At 41.9% G+C, this 15,984-nt stretch overlaps 1 long non-coding RNA gene across 1 annotated transcript; it reads right to left on the bottom strand.

The window, feature by feature from the left end:
- Window positions 1–251: 251 nt before the first annotated feature.
- LOC122459500 lies at window positions 252–15,726 on the bottom strand. The gene is made up of 3 exons (XR_006280238.1): window positions 15,434–15,726; window positions 1,876–1,880; window positions 252–261 (listed from the first exon to the last, which is right to left on the bottom strand). It is a non-coding gene; the product is annotated as an uncharacterized LOC122459500 (long non-coding RNA).
- Window positions 15,727–15,984: the final 258 nt, after the last annotated feature.

Below are 15,984 nucleotides of genomic sequence, written 5' to 3' on the forward strand. Positions count from 1 at the left end.
TAGAACACTTTAACACCTCTTCTTTTGTTTCTAGGATTTGTTTCTCAGTAAACAACATCTGTGAAATTTTGTTGCAAAATGTGTGAAATGCCAGAAAAGTTGCTCTGCTTTGCTTAGAGAAACTGAACTTGCCAAAACAAAATGGGCTAAATTGGCACCTTTTTGTATTCTGCTTTGAGTAAGGGGCAGTGCATGTTTGTACTATTCCTGGAGCAGAGGAGTGGCTGAATGAGTCACAGTTCAGTCTCTGCCTCCCCCTTTCTCCACGGGAGGACTAAGTTGTGCCAGCCTTTTTCCCAGTGCAGCTTACTTCCCCTTCCAAATCAGGTCAACTTTGTTAGCAGGCATTTTGGTGGGAGGGTGGTTGCAGGGGAACAAAGGCTCTTAAAATGGGGTTCTAACTCCTCTCTGATGTATTCAGATCAACTGATTCCAGTCCTATCAGCTTTTCATCTCACTTGGCTTCTTGGCCATTGATTTTCTACCTTATTGTGCCTCTAATTTGTTAGGGATTACATTGTACTAATGAAAATCCTGGTGTACGATGGCTTCCCCTTTGTAGTGCCCCTTGCAATAGAGAAGACAGGACACTGTTGTAATGAATACAAAGATGATTCTTTACTGAGATCTATGCATATGGACAGCTAATCACATTCTTCTTGGCTTCCAGATAACTAAACCTGCATAGATGCCTAGTGTCACCACACTGTGGGGTAGATCCCCAGCTAAATTCTTTCTTAGCTAGTAGAGCAAAGGGACCTTGAGCCAGACCTCAATGGGTAGTTTAGGATTCTCCTGGCATGAAACTTCCCATCCCCAACTCTGCTGCTCCAGTGATGAGGGGTGTGTTGGAGGAGGGACAGAGGCATGATGGAATTGGGGACGGGTGGCGCTGGAGTACTATACAATCAAACAATATTGGACTGGTGGAATGGTCCCTATGTTCCATCTGGCATAAACTAGAGCAGACTGGAGGCTTTGTTCTAAGGGAATTCTTTCCACGGCCAGTCCCAGGATTAAGGGGAGGCATGAAAGAGGCTTAGAGACACTTTAGCTTCAGTCTGCCCCGAACTTGAACTTGGGTCAACTGAATTTCCTGTCCAGGGATTCCCAAAATCCTGGCCTGTGCTAGGCACTCCTCAAATGGACTGCTGAATAGCACTATAGGGTTAATGACTTTTCTTTGCCTAAATCAAATGCATACCCATATAGACACCACATGCTCGGGTGCCTTCCTTTCACAGATGCCCACACAAATACAAACCAAACCTTAGTAAACAACTTCTTATGGGTTCACATAGCTCCTAGCTACCTTCCAGACCACCGCCCACCCGTTTCCTTAATGATATCTTTCAACAATTGCAACTACGCCACTGAACTAGCTACTGCTATGTCTAAATCTAAATAAATATTCCCTGTGTTCCTTATGGTCAAATCCTCCCCATGGTAAGCCTTTTTCATCACTTGTTTATGCTGGCATCTCTACAGTTGTATTCTAGCCACATGAACTGATAGGAGTTTTTATTACCTTTCTGCACCCTCCTGACTGGACAAAAAATATAACTCATTTATTGTTCTGTATATCACTCAGAGCACTAAGCTCCTTTAGGTCTATTTAAAATGACTGAATATATTATATCTATAGAAAGTCTCCATGTCATGGATTTCCAGAAATTACACCCATGGGCCTAGCTCTATTAAATTAATCGAGCAGTAGAATAATATGTTAATGGTTGTACAATGTTTTGAAGTTGAAAAGTGTTAGATCTGCCCTGCGTGGTATCATGGCACTTATGCTATAACCCTGTGACAGGGCAGTGCAAAACTGCAACATCCAAGGTGGAGCATGTGAGAAATTGTGCATTAGGCAGCCACCATCTCTCCCAGGTTTGCTCTGTGCATATGGGTGATAGGTGCTTTGCACTAGCCATTAGGGTAGCACAGTTTGCTTCCCTGGGATCCTGCTTCATGGGCTGTTACAGGGGAAATGGGGCTGTGGTCCTGACTCCTCTGTGTACGTTTTATTTACTTTGCTCCCTATAAGGGAGTAGGAATGAGAAATCCCTGCTGTCCCCAGCGTGCAGGGACTGCTGCTGAGGGATGTTTGTGTAAGAGGGGAGGTTTCTTGAGTGGATGTCCCCACTGGACAGCTGTCCAACGCCCATCACAATGTGGCCCTAAGTGGGATTTAAGGCACTAAAACAGCTAGGATAAATATAGTCTTCTGTGGTTTCTTTAAATATCCTATAACCTGCCACATTTACTGAATGAAGAGGTTCCTCCTGTTGGTTTCTTGCTTTTTTTTTTTAGGGAACAGATTCAACCTTCCAATTGTTTGTTTAGAGCTATGTGCAAGTCAGATCTAGGTACCAACACCCCATCTTCTGCTTACTATCCCTACCCTCTTGAAGGGAGAAAATCGATGCATCCAGCCCTCAGTTTAGATGTGGGTATTAGTCATAACATTTAGCTACCCTGTAACCAACATGCACTGTACTGTGATATTTGTGTATCTAGCTGTGATGCAGATGATAGGCCTCACACTGGCAACAAGGGAGTTAATGAGGCGGATAGGTTCCTTGCTACAACAAGGAAGTTAAGGAGAGCCTGTAGACCAGTGGCTCTCAAACTTTTCTACTGGTGACCCCTTTCACATAGCAAGTCTCTGAGTGCGACCCCCACCTTATAAATTAAAAACACTTTTTTATATATTTAACACCATTATAAATGCTGGAGGCAAAGAGGGGTTTGGGTTGGAGGTTGACAGCTCGCAACCCCCCATATAATAACCTCATGACCCCCTGAGGGGTCCTGACCCCCAGTTTGAGAACCCCTGATGTAGACCCAGCGGACCCTGCCCTGCTACACATGCAGCCAATGTCAGGTGTGGAGCAAGGGAGTTAAAAGGAGGAGACCTATTCTAATACAGGGTTGACTAGGAAGAATCATAGAAGATGAGGATTGGAAAAGCCCTTAGGAGGTCATCTCGTCCAACCCCCTGCTCAAAGCGGGACCAACTCCAACTAAATCATCCCAGCCAGGGCTTTGTCAAGCCAGCACTTGCCCTTGTTAAACCTCATCAGATTTCTTTGGTCCAATCTCCAACTTGTCTAGGTCACTTTGGACCCTATCCCCACCCTCCAGTGTAGGTACCTCTCCCTCCCTCCCCCCCCAGCTTAGTGTCATCTGCAGACTTGCTGAGGGTGCAATCCATCACATCATCCAGATTGTTAATGAAGATATTGAACAAAACCAGCCCCAGGACCAACCCAGGGGGCACTCCGCTTGATACCGGCTGCCAACTAGACATCAAGCCATTGATCACTACCCTTTGAGCCCGACGATCTAGCCAGCTTTCTATCCACCTTATAGTCATTTATCCAATCCGTACTACATTAACTTGCTAGCAAGAATACTGTGGGAGACCGTATCAAAAGCTTTGCTAAAGTCAAGATATATCACATCCACCACTTTCTCCATATCCACAGAGCCAGTTATCTCATCATAGAAGGCAATCAGGTTGGTCAGGCATGACTTGCCCTTAGTGAGTGAGTCCATGTTGACTGTTCCTGATCACCTTCCTCTCCTCCAAGTGCTTCAAAATGGATTCCTTGAGGACATGCTCCATGATTTTTCCAGGGACTGAAGTGAGTACAAGAAGAGCTGAGCCTGCTATTTCCTCTGCAAAAGAAGCCTGGTTCCAACCCCAGTGCCTGAGGCAATGTGTTGAGTGGACAAGTCCTCTGGTAGATGGTGTGAACAAATCTAGGAAGGCTGGTAAAAAAGAACTAGCCTCATGAAGATAAGTCCAGCTCAGAGCAGTAGGGTGGGGTCCTGCAGGTGATTCTGATTTGTAGGTTCACTGTTTGTTTGTTCGTTCTTTTTTTAATTTCAGACTCTAACACCCCAGAAGGGGCAGGACTCAAGTGTGCCATAGCCAGAGGCTAAAAAATATGACACTGGACCTGTGAGGTATGACACTTGACTGTTGGAGACCCACAGTGCCCTGCTGGACCACACACAACGGGTGCTGCTGAGTCAACCTAGTTATAAATTTGGTAGAGAATGCAAGCACGATCTAGTCTCTGTGCAAGGGAGCAGGTTTGGACTTAAAAGCCCGCCCACACCCACTAATCCCATAAGTAAATGCTCCCCCTAGAGAATATTTCTGTAGAATGTTACCACATTAGTCATGCTATTCAGCTTTTGTTCATTCTACATTGTACATAAGTATTGTAACAAAAGGACTCACAGTGGTTTTTCTACATGTCTATTTTCTGCCACAATACTGGCAGTACTACAGAAAGCTAAAGTCCACTCACAATTTTTTGGTCACTCTGGCTTCGCATCTATCCTTCAGCTGGGGGTGATTCTTATTCAGATAAAATGTATTGCAAGGTGTAATATGCAATACATCCTTCTGTGGCTAATGTATCTACCTACTCTTTAGGCTGCATCAGAAAATATTCTTTAATTGAGTTACATCCAACTTAGCAACCGTGCACATTTTAAATAACGGAACCTCAAAGAAGAAAAGCATTTGTCTGGCTACTGTGGTGCTGCTGCCTTAAGGTGTTTCAATGGCATTTGCAAAAATATGGTTGAGGATTTTAGACTTCTTGTTTTCTTTGTCCTGTACTCAGGACTGGCCAAATATCAAAGCTCCTGAAGTAGCAAGTCACCAAAGATTTTTAGAGAAACCTTATGAAACAAGGACTTTTTCTTTTATGTGTTAGTCTCTCCTGTAAGGTTTCACTTTTACTATGTTTTTAAATCAATTCACAGTGATTCTTTAATTAGACTGCTATCAATATGGCAACAGTATATCCTTAATGCAATATAAATTCATACTGAAATTAACCTGCCTCAACCTCTGGTTTCAGACTATCGTATGTAGTCTCAGCATACAATGCTTCTTTGTTATGCCCTTCTAATTTAGCCTTTGGAAAGTCCTTTCTGACAGCCAAATCAAGTGGTTTCAGAAAGTGGCAATTCTTGCAACTGCTTTCCATCAATCATTTCCACTTTGTTCCTATTTTAAAACAAGTGCATTCAATTTCCACTTTAATTAAGGAGCTGAAAATATATGATGAGGTGTAAATAATATGAAGACTGTAGAAAATATGTGTCTCAGAAAGTGAGTCAACCTAGAGTTTCTACTATCTTCAGAAATGAAATTGAGTTTGCCAGCTGATTAAAGAGCTGGTTTCAGCAGTATTAAATGTTAACTACTGTATATTACAGCATCCAAAATTGAACTATATAAAACTGTCCCTTATCTTCTGTAAAATAAATAAATATAATAAAAATGCTACACTTACTATAAAGATGTTGGTCTCACTCTCAGAGCTGATAACAGTAGAAGTAGGTGGTGTTTGTGACAAATTTTTTTGAGAAATGAAGGGAATTTTCTCATTTCATTTTGCAGGATTTTGCCCTCTGGGGGAAGAAGGATAGAAGGAAATAATTATATATAGTAGAATTTCAGAAGATTGGAAATTTTCACTTTGACACATGGGGAAAAAATCTCAAAGATTAATAAATTACAAGGCAAAAATGATCCATTGGGATAATCTAGTTTGACCTCGGCTTTGCACCATTACTGGAAAAATGTGATCATTTGTATTTTCAACCTGAAGGGAAATGAGCTTATTTTTGGTTCTGATGGGATGTCCCTGTAGAAGCAGCAATGGTTAGTAGCTGGGACACAAACCTGAGAGCCAGGAACGCCTTCCGAGATCAGTTTTCACTAACTTTCTTATTTCTCTTTTGTTCTTTATAGCCCTTTACAAACAGTTCTGCCAAACAACACGGGGTATTTATTTATGGGTTTATAAGACCAGAAAAGAAGAGCTTCTTGAGTGAGCTGTAGGTGACACAGGCAATTATTTAAAACCGCAGCCATACAAACAATAGCTACAGCAACCTTCTCCATATCTGTCAATAACTCATGAGAATTTACAGCCAAAGCAAAGGAGGAAAAGTGTCCCCCTGCCCTAAATATTGTTTCTCAAACAAAACCTCCAGCCCAGAGTCGCATAAAAAGATAAGCTTTGCCATGAAGCCTGAGAGTCAAGACATTGTGGCTGGAGAAAGGAGTGGGAAGTGAGTTCCAAGCTGGGGGTCCTGCCAGCAGCTCTCTTTTATACAGAAGAAGGAGCTCCAGGTTGGGCACTGATCTCAACTTGAGCAGTATGGCCTGGGGAGAGAGGCGGATTCTCAAGTAAGCAGGTCTTTAGGACTTTTTAGGTCAAAACCAGTAACTTAAATGCTACGCAGAATACCACAAGCAACCAGCTCAGACCGCAAAGCACAAAACTGTACTGGTGAAGGTAAGGGAACGTGATTTCACCCGTGAGGCATGATGAGGCTAAGGGTCAGAGCCTCAAAGGTATTTAGGTTCCTAACTTCCACAGAAATCAATAGAGATTAGGAACTTTGAAGCCTAAATATCTTTTGAGGGACTCAGGGTATGCCTACACTACAGCTGGGAGTGAGCCTTCCAGCAGACTTGCAGTAGAGGGGCTCGAGCTAGGGTGCTCAAAATAGCAGTGTGCACATTGCACCTTGGGCGGTGGTTCAGAATCTCCACCGCCCCCAGCTCAAATGGAGTTGAAGCATCCATATTGCTATTTTTAACATGCTCGCTCGAGCCCTGCTAGCGCAAGTCTGTCTACCTGGGCTGGGAGGCTTACTCCCAGTTGTGCCATAGACCTACCCTATGTGACTTGCCCAAAGTCACATAGCAAGTCAGTGTCAGAACCCAGGTTAAGAACACAGGTATTCTGACTCCATCTGATTCCTAATGCACTATAGAGTAGTGCTGCCTCATCTGTAAAATGGGGCTGGTGGTAATAAGAGTACTTACCTCACACTGACAGCACAGCTTTTATAAACCTAGGTATTGTTAACATCCGGGCATTGCTTTCAGCGATTTCAAAGTTGCTACTTAATATGAGTAAGGGTGTCAGAATCAGGCCCTTAATTAGGTGGTCTCTGGAGGGGCAGACAGTAACACTGCACAGAGGAAAGTTACCATCCCTCCCTGTAACCTTGTTCTCCTGCCTTGAGGAGGTACCAAGAGGATTGCTGATCACCCACGCCAAGGCAGAAGGGTAGATTGGTGGAAAATCCCTGATCTGCTGCACCTTTCTTCTGATCCTTATTTTGAGAAACATCCTATAAGTGCATGAAAACCAGATGCTGAGTGTAAAAGAAAGAGAAACTGACCAGTCTGGTTTTGCTGGTCCAAGCTGAATCAAATGCAACAACCACCACCAAAATAAACAGCAGATGGGGTGACAACTAAATTAGACTTTAAAAATTCCTTTGGTTTGAATAATCTAAGTTGTCATTAGCCCCACAGGTAAAGACTTTACATGAGTTTTATATTGACTGTTTTCCTTTAATTCGGCATTTAATAGCAAAGATTGTTGGTTTCTGTAAAAAGAAAAGGAGTACTTGTGGCACTTTAGAGACTAACAGATTTATTAGAGCATAAGCTTTTGTGAGCTACAGCTCACTTCATCGGATGCATACAGTGGAAAATATAGTGGGGAGATTTTATATACACAGAGAACATGAAACAATGAGTGTTACCATACAGACTGTAACAAGAGTGATCAGGAAAGGTGAGCTATTGCCAGCAGGACGGGTAGGGGGGAGGACCTTTTGTAGTGATAATCAAGGTGGGCCATTTCCAGCAGTTTACAAGACCAGTAGGAGGGGAAATAAACAAGGGGAAATAGTTTTACTTTGTTTAATGACACATGCACTCCCAGTCTTTATTCAAGCCTAAGTTAATTGTATCCAGTTTGCAAATTAATTCCAATTCAGCAGTCTCTCGTTGGAGTCTGTTTTTGAAGTTTTTTGTTGAAGAATTGCCACTTTTAGGTCTGTAATCGAGTGACCAAAGAGACTGAAGTGTTCTCCGACTGGTTTTTTAATGTTATAATTCTTGACATCTGATTTGTGTCCATTTATTCTTTGATGTAGAGACTGTCCAGTTTTGCCAATGTACATGGCAGAGGGGCATTGCTGGCACATGATGGCATATATCACATTGGTAGATGCGCAGGTGAACGAGCCTCTGATAGTGTGGCTGATGTCATTAGGCCCCATGATGGTGTCCCCATGGTTTCTATAGTTAGAAGTTGCTAGAATCATCTAATCTCTGTTAGCAACACTGAATAATAAAAGTACAGGTTCTAAAATTTAAGTAATTCTTCCTTTTCATATGAAGCATAAAAACTTCAAAAGTATAATGTTGCATCAGTCAACACTTTAATCTGCTCTGGCACAGACCTGTGCATTCATTCAAGATCTCATCCAAAAAAATATGATCAAATTATATTGCCACTTTGCTAGTCATATCACAATTCAATATTTTACCAAGGATGCCTGTTAAGAACACAGAGAAACCTGACAAACTCTGCGTAAAAAGTTTAAGATCAGAAGGGACCATCATGAGGATTTAGTCTGACCTCCTGCATATCACAGGCCACAGAACCTCATCCATCCACTCCTGTAACTGGCCCTAACCTCTGGCTGAGTTACTGAAGTCCTCAAATCTTGATTTAAAGACTTCACGTTACAGATAATCCACCATTTACTCTAGTTCAAACCAGCACGTGACCTGTGCCCCATGCTGCAGAGGAAGGTTAAAAAAAAACAACCCCACGGTCTCTGCCAATCTGATCTAGGGGAAAACTTCTTACTAGCCTCAAACATGGCGATCAGTTAGACCTTGAGCATATGGGCAAGACCCACCAGCCAGACACATGGGAAAGAATTTCTGTAGTAACTCAGACCCTCCCCATCTACTGTCCTATTGGCGATATTTACTAATCACAGTCGCAGATGGACTATATGCCATTACAGAAGCAATCTCATCATACTATCTCTTCTGTACGTTTTTCAAACTCAGTCTTGAGTTGTGTTTTTGCCCCTACTGCTCCCTTGGAAGGCTGTTCCAGAATTTCACTCATCTGATGGTTAGAAGCCATCATCTAATTTCAAGCCTAAACTTATTGATGGCCAGTTTATATCCATTTGTTCTTGTGTCCACATTGGCCCTGTACTTAAATAACTACTCTCCCTCCCTGGTGTTTATCCATCTGATACAATTATTGGAAGCAACCTTTAGTTAGTGAGGCTAAACAAGCCAAGCTCCCTAAGTCTCTTCTCATAAGGTAGGTTCTCCATTCCTCTCATAATCCTAGTAGCCCTTCTCTGCACCTGTTCCAGTTTGAATTCATCTATCTTAAACATGGGAGACCAGAATGGCACACAGTATTCCAGATGAGGTCTCACCAGTGCCTTTTTAATGGTACTAATATTTCCCTGTCTCTACTGGAAATACCTTGCCTGTTGCATTTTAGGATTGTATTAACCTTTTTCATGGCTGCATCACATTGGCAGCTCATAGTCATCCTGTGATTTGGCTAATACACTCAAGTCTTTCTCCTCTTCTGCCACTTCCAACTGATATGGCCCCAGCTTATAGCAAAAAAATTTGTTGTTGTATCCATAACTAATTTCACTAGTAAATTTCACCCATTTCTATTACTCCAGTTTTCAGGGACATCCAAATCTTCTTGTATGATATTCTGGTCCTCCTCCATATTGGCAATACCTCTCAACTTTCTGGAGGTATTGCCAATATGGGAAGTTATCACCAAAACTAGAACTAGAGTTATAGTGGGTGACAAAATGTAGGGTCCTAAATCCATAATTAAAGATCTTATTTTCAGAAGCACTGAACAGCTCCCATTTTATCTGTCTACTTATATGGCCCTCATCTTGGTAGTGTCTGAGTGCTTCACAAACTTTAATGGATTTTAGTCTTACAACCCCTTTAGAGGGAATAATGTTTCCCTACAATGAGAATTTGAGGTGTATGGTAGATTAGAGTGACTTGCCCAAGGTGGTACAGGAAACTTATGGCTAAACTGGGAATTGAACCCAGGTCCTTTGAGTTCCAATACAGTGCCCTATCCCCTAATCTTCTTCCCCTCTTATATAGGCCCATAAATAAAGACTTAGGGGCTAGATTCACAAAGAAACTTAGGTGTTGCAATGCTCAGCATTGCAATGTCTAACTTTTAGGTGCCTAACTTCTACCCAGTGGTATCCTCAGCTCTGAGTTAAGTGCCCAGGCTCTCTGTGCAAGACCTGCGGAGAATTAGGTGCCTATGAATGGAGATTTCCAGAAGCCAGTAAACTGAGCAGGAAACATCCTAAACTAGACAGAAGGAAATGCTGAAGGGGTGGAGTGGGGTCTTAGGTCCTGCCCTCAAAGGTAGTTAGGTAACTAATTCCTGGCCAGAAAGAGGAGCCTAACTCGGCTCAGGATTCACAACTGTGAACCCTCTTCTGGAGTTAGATTTGACCTGGGTTAGACACCTTTCTCACCAAAAACCTGAGATTCATCCCATTATAGCCGGTAGCCCAGTAGTTAGGGTATCTTTTGTGGACCTAGCCCTAGGAGCCTAACTTTAAACACATTTTAGCCTAGAGATCTTAAAACCTAATAAGTCATCTTCTAGGTTCTTCCTCCCACCTGGCAGTGCAAGATTGTGTCCTGCAATATAGATTTCAATGTTTTTGTCCATTCTAGTACTAAGTGGCCCCAGGCGTGAAGTTTCTACCACTTACTTTGGGACTATTCATTACCCTTAGTTCTGTCAGGAAGTTTCCCCTGATATTACCTTGCAATTTAGTAGCTCAGAGAGTCCCTTCTTCCCCCCCATAGGAAAACACACAAATGATGGGGAGAAAGACTTGGCAAGATTCCTTTCATTGAGTTTCCTCCAAATTCTTCTCTTGGAGGTAGGATCGGTACAGATTTCAGGGAACTGTGGCACAGAGCTGTCCATGAACAGGCTATTAATAATACTTAGCATGTGTTACAGTACTTTGGTCCATAGATCTCAAAGCTCTCTACATACCTGAATAAGTTTTATTTTCCCAAATGCGAAGACTGAAGCACAGACAGTGAAGTGACTTGCTCAAGGTTACATAATGAGTCCATGGCAGAGAAAACAATAAAATCCATTTCTCTTGATTCTCATGTAAATGCCCAGTCTGGTGGTCGTCTTTATTGTGATGAATATTTGGGCTTCCTACGTAAATATGACTTGACAGTTCCACCTTACCAGGATGCCACAGTGCTCCACACTGTCTTACTTTAATAAAGACTGTGAAGCACAGAGTTAATCCATATATGCCTGGAGACCATTTCTGTCCTAACGTCTCTTAATGTACAAAACCTAAGATACATTCTTCTTCATTTCCTATACACCACAGGTTAATTGGCACTAATATGGATGATCAGATTTTTGCAAGATTTTGCTGAGTCCCCAGTGAGACTTGCATTACCTGCATAATAACAGGTTTCAGAGTAGCAGCCGTGTTAGTCTGTATTCGCAAAAAAGAAAAGGAGTACTTGCGGCACCTTAGAGACTAACAAATTTATTTGAGCCTAAGCTTTCATGAACTACAGTGAGCTGTAGCTCACGAAAGCTTATGTTCAAATAAATTTGTCAGTCTCTAAGGTGCCACAAGTACTCCTTTTCTTTGTTACCTGCATAGTGTCGGTGCAGTACTGATGTGTAATTTATTCTTTTGGAAAAAACTCCATCCCAGTGTAACAAAATAACAGAAATCTCTTCACAAATGTCATTGCTGTGGGTTAAGTCCAGTATTGTAGGGCTGTATAGATTGTTTCCCATCAACCAAGTCTTCTGTTTGGTCTCTCTACAAGACAGTGATTCTAAAAGTGTCTGGCTTTTCTGGCATCTTGGTTAGGATTCTGCCTTCAGATAAGGTAAGATGGAAAATCAAACTCGTAGTCATTTACAAATGTTCACTTATGCAAGTAGTATTCAGTAGTCTAAAGACGGGGCAAAAATTAGGCTTCTATCATAGAGTTGTTCCATTCAAAACTATTAGTAGACAACTCTTAGCAATATTTCTGATTTGAATTACAAAGCCTTTGACCCAACACGGTCATTGCAACATGTAGCCAAAAGGTGGCAATACTCATCCACTATTTATTTCCCATGGAGTTCCTAAGGTTGTAATATTCACCTGTTTGCAATAGCTAGATCATCTGTTCCTCCACAAAATATGTTTATTTAGAACAGCTAGTGTAACTTTTCTGTGCTTCTGTTGTGTTGTGCTTCATTTCTGAAGATGATGTGCATTAATATTGTGGGTTACCTGGATTTTTGGCACATTCTGGCAATATAGTACACTTCTACAATCTCTGCTAAACAATATTTTGCATCGTGCTGCAACACGCTCCCCAAATGAATACAAGATTTTAATTTGGCCAAGGAGTATGCTTCTCTCAATGTCATAAACCACGAATACACAGCTGGAGCAGTTTATGAACTGCAGAAAATCTCTGACTATTTTAGCCTAAGTATTAAATCAGAGCTTACTTTGTTATTTCCTGTTTCATTGTTGTTTGTAAAATAGTTTAATGGTCATGAGCAGTAAACTGTTTAAAATCTGCCATGCACATGGATGTGGTTTTATATGGTCAGAAAGGGACGGATTACTCTGCTTTGGGTGTGAGGGAGAAAGGAAGATTACATTGATAATGAAAACCACAACTAACACATTTACTTTGGAACATTTATCTCAGTTACATTACCATGTAAATATTTTAATCAGGGGAAAAAAGTGGAAATCCCCAAATGTAGGCTAACAATTTAAATTGCTGCATACTTAAAAAAGGGAATAGGTTCCAAATACTGGCAATAGGTTTCAAATACAGCCAAGGAAAAAATTCAAAATCCTTACATAAACAAAGTAACCCATTTTTTAAATAGATGATAATGAACAGATTGTATGTGGTGTGGAACAAAGTGGCCAAACTACACCAGAGCACTGGTCCACTATATTTGTAAAGCTGGTTGGTAAAACACTGAATCACAGAGCATTGATTTTAAAAATCACTCATACAGAATTTTTTTCCCTGATATTTACAACTCTGTTCTTTTTATGTAAGTTCTATGATTTGATATTCTGGGCTTATCTGTACATACATCCAATAGCTTTGTGCCTAATGGCGCTTATCTATTTGTGAATGAAGAAGGATTAGCTTCAATATGCTATTTGCCTGATCAGGCGTTTGTAAAGGGCATATGTTGTGTGGGCTGTGTGTAGCATAAAGAAGGTCAGATTTGGAGCAGACACTATGTTTAGGAGTAAGGGATTGTTGCCACTGATAAGATGAAACTGTTGATGATGGATGGATGAGGTTGTCTCAAAGTTAGTTTTGCCTTTTAGGGGGTTTAAAAAACAATAAAACTACAGGGACATTTTAAAAGTTTTTGAGAGCCTTAATTGTGAATTTCTATGACCTTGTCTACGCTACAGGTTACTTCGGTATAACTTATGTCGCTCAGAGGTGTGAATAATCCACCCCCGAGAGCTTTTCCTGCAAACATAGCTACCACCTCTCCTGTTGACTTAGTGTGTCTTCACCACAAGCGCTGCAATGGCATAGCTCCATCGTTGTGGCTGTGCTGCTGTAAGTTCTGGAGTGTCTATATGTAGCCTATGTGTTCAAAATGAAGCAAATGCTTAACCTTTATTTAAGCCTCCAGGAAAAAAAATTCCAAGGAGGCTTCTTTTAAATTTACCCTTACCTTTGACTTTCATGGCTTTCCAACGGTTATTTTTGTAGTTTCTCTTTGTAAGTTTTTTTTACTCTAAAGTTACAGTATCTTCTCTGAACCTTAACTCCATATTTAAGGTCTGAAGCCAACTCTGAAGCTTAACAACATATTTTGTCTGGAAATGCCCTGAGGGTTGATGGTGATGATTAGTTATAACATTTTTGAAATGTTTGATGCATATTGGGAGCTATGGGAAGCAGCAAGAACATACCTTGCATGGTTTTAGATCCTTAAGAGACTGGGCCTGGTAAAACCAGGGTGTAGGGATCTCTGCAGGACACTGGTAGCCATGGGGAGGCAGGACAGAGAGAGAGTACTGAGAAAGACAGGCACTCCACATGGAAGTCCTCCCTACACTCCAGCTTTCACTTGCTCCTCTAGTCTCCATATTTTGATTCCTGTTACCCTGCCTGCTTCTTCCCTACTGTCTGCTTCTCCTGGTGGCACTGCCTGGAACAGCATTGAAGCTTGGAGCACATATCGGAGGGGAGTCCACCTGAAATCCACTGTTGTGCATCAGCTATGATGATACAAAGGGACTGCAGAGGGGCCATAAGACTCTTTCTCTTGGGAGTTTTCCTGAGCATTCTTGTAGCATTGAGCAAGGCCCATGGGGATCAAGTCAGTGTATCCCACTTGATCAAATTCCTGAAATTGCAGAAGGTGTAGGAAGAATGATTTTGTGATTAAAAAACTTAATAAAACTCTGGAAACCTGTGTTGAATTCCTGCCTTTGCTGAAGTGACCTAGGTGACCTTGGGCAGATCATTGAAAGCCTGATTTTCATAAATGCTGGATCACCCTTCATTTGAAGCCAATGGGGGCTGCATGTGGTCAGCACCTCTGGTAATCAGACCACTTAATCTCCCTGTGCCTCAGTAAGGAGTGATTTGAAGGAGAAGAGGATAAAAACTTTATGAATTCATTCAAGGAGGGTATTCTGTGACAGACTGCTGAAAGAAAAGAAAGCTGAGAGATATTTGGGAGAGAAGCAGAAATGAGCATTCATGGCTGATATCATGTGTAGAGTGAAGGGAGTAAGGAGTAGTGAACTCGTAGATAAGCAGGAAGGGGCAGAATAGTAAAGAGCTTTTAAAATACGTTGTAACTAGCCAGCCAACTAGAATATTTCTGGAAATAGCTTAAAATGATCAAGCATATAACAATATGTCAGCCTCTTACAACTATCAAATTATATGGGCAAGATTTTTATCCTGATTACAAAATTGTACATCGGGATTAACTCCATGAAATCAAGTATGAGGGGGTAGCCATTTTAGACTGTATCCACAAAAACAACAAGGAGTCTGGTAGCACCTTAAAGACTAACAGATTTATTTGGGCATAAGGTTTCGTGGGTAAAAAATCCACTTCTTCAAATAAATCTGTTAGCCCTACAGGGTTAGGTTGAATTTAGCCATATTAGGTTGATTTAAAAATGACTGCGTCCACACAACCAACCCCGTTCCATTGACCTAAAGGGCTCTTAAAATCGGCTTCTATACTGCTCCCCGACGAGGATAGTAGTGCTAAAATTGACTTTGATGGGTCCAATTTGGGATAGTGCAGACACAAATCGATGCTCTGGACAGCACTTTGAACTCTGATGCACTAGCCAGGGACACAAGAAAAGCCCCGGGAACTTTTGAATTTCATTTACTGTTTGGTCAGCTTGGTGAACTCAGCAGAACAGGTGAACATGCAGTCCCCCCAGAATCATAGAGTGTAGAATGTTTCTACACCCGTCCCTGAGGTTATAGCTGATTGGAAGGTGAAAAAAACACACTCGCAATGACATGTTTTCCGAGCTCATGCAGTCCTCCTGCATGGATAGGGCACAGCTTAATGCATGGAGGCATTCAGTGGCAGAGGCCAGGAAAGAATTAAGTGAGTGCGAAGAGCGGAGTCAGGACGCCATGCTGAGACTAATCGGGGAGCAAACGGACATGATGAAGCATCTGTTGGAGCTTCAGGAAAGCCAACAAGAGCACAGACCCCTGCTGCATCCACTGTATAACCACCTGCCCTCCTCCCCATGTTCCATAGCCTCCTCACCCAGACACCCAAGAACACCCGGGGGAATGGGGGGGAGGCTCTGGGCACCCAGCCACTTCACTCCAGAGGATGGCCAAAGCAACAGAAGACTGTCATTCAAGCAGTTTGATTTTTAGTGTGGCTACAATAAGCAATGTGGCCTTGTCTTTCTCTCCTCTCCCAACCCACTCAGGCTACCTTGTCCGTTATCTCATTTTTTTAATTAATAAAGAAAGAATGCATGTTTTCAAAACAATAG

This window comes from Dermochelys coriacea, chromosome 3 (genome assembly GCF_009764565.3).
Source record: "Dermochelys coriacea isolate rDerCor1 chromosome 3, rDerCor1.pri.v4, whole genome shotgun sequence".
NCBI classification, from domain to species: domain Eukaryota; kingdom Metazoa; phylum Chordata; order Testudines; family Dermochelyidae; genus Dermochelys; species Dermochelys coriacea.